Source organism: Schistocerca cancellata, chromosome 4 (genome assembly GCF_023864275.1).
Source record: "Schistocerca cancellata isolate TAMUIC-IGC-003103 chromosome 4, iqSchCanc2.1, whole genome shotgun sequence".
Taxonomy (NCBI): domain Eukaryota; kingdom Metazoa; phylum Arthropoda; class Insecta; order Orthoptera; family Acrididae; genus Schistocerca; species Schistocerca cancellata.
The window spans coordinates 886,889,103-886,892,174 of record NC_064629.1 but is presented as its reverse complement, the minus strand read 5'-3'; the positions used below and the strand labels follow the sequence as shown (position 1 = coordinate 886,892,174).

General features: G+C 44.0%; 1 pseudogene; it reads right to left on the bottom strand.

Moving 5' to 3' along the window:
- Positions 1-2,034: 2,034 nt before the first annotated feature.
- Positions 2,035-2,152, bottom strand: LOC126185870 (5S ribosomal RNA; annotated as a pseudogene).
- Between the last annotated feature and the right edge of the window lie 920 nt (positions 2,153-3,072).

Below are 3,072 nucleotides of genomic sequence, written 5' to 3'. Positions count from 1 at the left end.
AGTTGGTTGCTGGTAAAGGATGAGGAAGGAACTTAGCCGTGCCTTTCAAAAAATTGCATTGCTCGATTTAGGGAAACAGCAGAATACGTAAATCTGTAGCACCGGCAAAGGAGTCGATCGTTCGTCTTCCAGATGACAAGTCCAATATTTAGTACTGCGTCATGAGGCACTGTGGGCTTCCACAGTGACAGAGTGTGGACGATATGTCATCAAAATTTAGAAAAAATGTCACTAGTCTGATCAGTTACACCGTAAGGACCTCTGATGTTTAGTCTCTGCAATGCTTAATGTATGTTTCCATCGCTATGCACTGATAATACCCTAAAAGATGCGATTCCAGCCGTTTCTGAGTCGTGACGGAGAATCCAAAGCTTTACGTTTTTATTTTGTGGAATAGTAGAATGTTGTCGTAGGCAACGACCCATTAGCATGAAATTTGTTACCAAAAGTAAATTTATTTTTTATGCACTTCCTAGTGCGAAGTGCCGAAATAAAGTGGATAAAACGTTCACTGTCATCTACTTTTACTGCTATAAAAGTGATTCAATAGCAGTTCCAGTTCCATTAAAACATATTTACTAACACAACCCAGTTTCCGTCAACAGATTGTTTTGAAATGAGCAACTAGTTTGAAAGGCTGCCGCTTCCTTGCGAACGCCTTTTCGAATATCATAGGTCTCCAGCAAAAACTGTGTAAGTCACTTGTTGATAGCAGAAAGTGGATCCGCGCGTCGACTTGTCCTGTTATGTGATGTACCTTTGTCAAGTGTAGGGATCACTTACCGACTGGAGTCGGCCACTGGGAACTCGAGTGGTTCCAGCACGCTATTTGAACCACGGAGCATTAGGCACTTCTAGTGTTGTCTTTCACCTTACTAGCGCTCTTCTAACAGGTAGTAATCCGTACATTTACCTTGTGTGCAAAATGGAGGATTCTCAACATCACACCTCCATCTAAATGAGGACACGCATATAGACTCACAAAGTGGTTCCTTCAACTTCGGAATCAAATCAAAGTCACAAGGACTTACGTCCGGGGAGTATGGTGGATGGTACAGTACTTCCCAATCCCATCGACCGAACACAGCAGCCACAGGTTGGGCTGCATGCGCCCGCGCATTGTGGGTGGGTTGCGCAGGAAGTGCCGCCGCTTCTTTCGCAAAGCTGGTCGCAGGTGATGCTCCAGAAACGAACACTAATACTCTGCACTGACGGTCTGCCGTGGAGGAACGTAAGGCGTTAGGATAACACCATCATAATCGTACACGAGAATCACCATAACTTCCACCATACTGGGGCTCTGACGCACTTTCGACTTTCGCGGCGACCCAAAATGACGCCATTCGTTGGTATGGCGTTTCACTTTTGGCTTCGTGGCATTCGCTTCAGAACTGTTCCAGAGATTCGACAAGCATCAGACCGCTCCATTCGCACCATCAACAGAACAGGATCTGTTAACGGTATGCTACGCTTTCGACATCGCTGGCAGCGGGTTCTACACAACGCTGGTGACTACTTTGAAGGACAGTAACAGGTGCAAACATGTAACTCTTTTGTATCGGTTGTGAATAAATAGTTGCCACTATTTAAGTTCCAACCCCCGTATATGTGATACGCGTCCTAATATGTCAGTTGATTGTAAAATATTTATTTGCTGGTGGCAATAGCTAGTTAGTGTCGGTAGTGAAGGATGTTTAGTGCAACATGAGCAATGCATCAAATAGTGCAATTCAGGACATAAGTTGATGGCTTTTAGAAAATAAATGGATGACAAATCACAGTAAGATTTAGATTTTACAGTTTCTAAGACACTAAAGCTAAACTTAACTCCGTCAGAACAGGTCCATGGACACCCTGCGGTACTGACCGACCGCCGTGTTATCCTCAGACTACAAGCGCCACTGGATGTGGATATTCAGGGGCGCGTGGCGAGCACACCAGGCTACCGGCCGTTGTCAGTTTTCCTGACCGGTGCCGCTACTTCTCTATCAAGTAGCTCCTCAGTTTGCCTCACAAGGGCTGAATGCACCCTCTTGCCAACAGCGCTCGGCAGATCTGACGGTCCCCCATCCAAGTGCTAGCCCAGCCCGACAGCGCTTAGCTTCGGTGATATGACGGCAACCGGTGTTACCACTGCGGCAAGGCCGTTGGCCGTTCCTAACACGCAACTGGGCTAAAACAGGCATTTTAATTACCCAGAGTGGGCATATGATTTATGAATCTGAACAATCCAATTTCCTGTGTGTTCCAATAGATAGCAAGCTGTTAGTGGAAAGCCCAGATGCAGGATCTTGTGCAAACACTTAATGCTGCTATATTTACCATTAGTACACCGTCTGCAATAAGTGACGGTCTAACATGGAAATAAGTCTATTGGTTATTTTCATTCGCTTATGACACACGGCGTTAGTAGCTGGGGTAACTCTTCCCATTGAAGAAGGCAATTTTTTGCTCAGAAAAGGGCAGTTCGTGTAATATGTGGTGTAAGTTTGTCAACTTCTTGTCTACCCCTGTCCGGGGGTCTGGTAATTCTGACACTGACCTCTCAAACTTTATTTTATTTAATTTCGTTTCTTTTTAACAGTATGAACTTATTCCCAAGAATGAGCAGATTTCACTGAGTTAATACAAGCCCGAAATTCTGTCTGCATTTGGATCGCACCTCCATGACTCTTTTGCAGGAAAGTATGCAGGATTCTGCTGCATCCATTTTCAATAAGCTATTACAAGAATCTGAAACAAATTTGCGGTAATCCTCGCACATTCAAATCCAAACTGAAAAATTTCCTCATGAACGACTCTTTCTGTTCTATCGGGAAGCTTATGTTAATTTCGTGTACTGACTAGTTCCGTGACCATGGAGATTTGCTCCTCAGTTTGGTTGGAACTAGACGTGTAAAATGAAAAAAATTAAACCAAAATAACTAGGCGACCCTCGTCCAATTTTTTAAATTAAAGTCCTAGGATGAGTAGTAAACTTGCACTTATCACAGCACAAATGCTTCTTACTCCGAATAACGATTTACCTCGTTATACATGTCTACTGCACAACATAACACTCATGTCTTATTT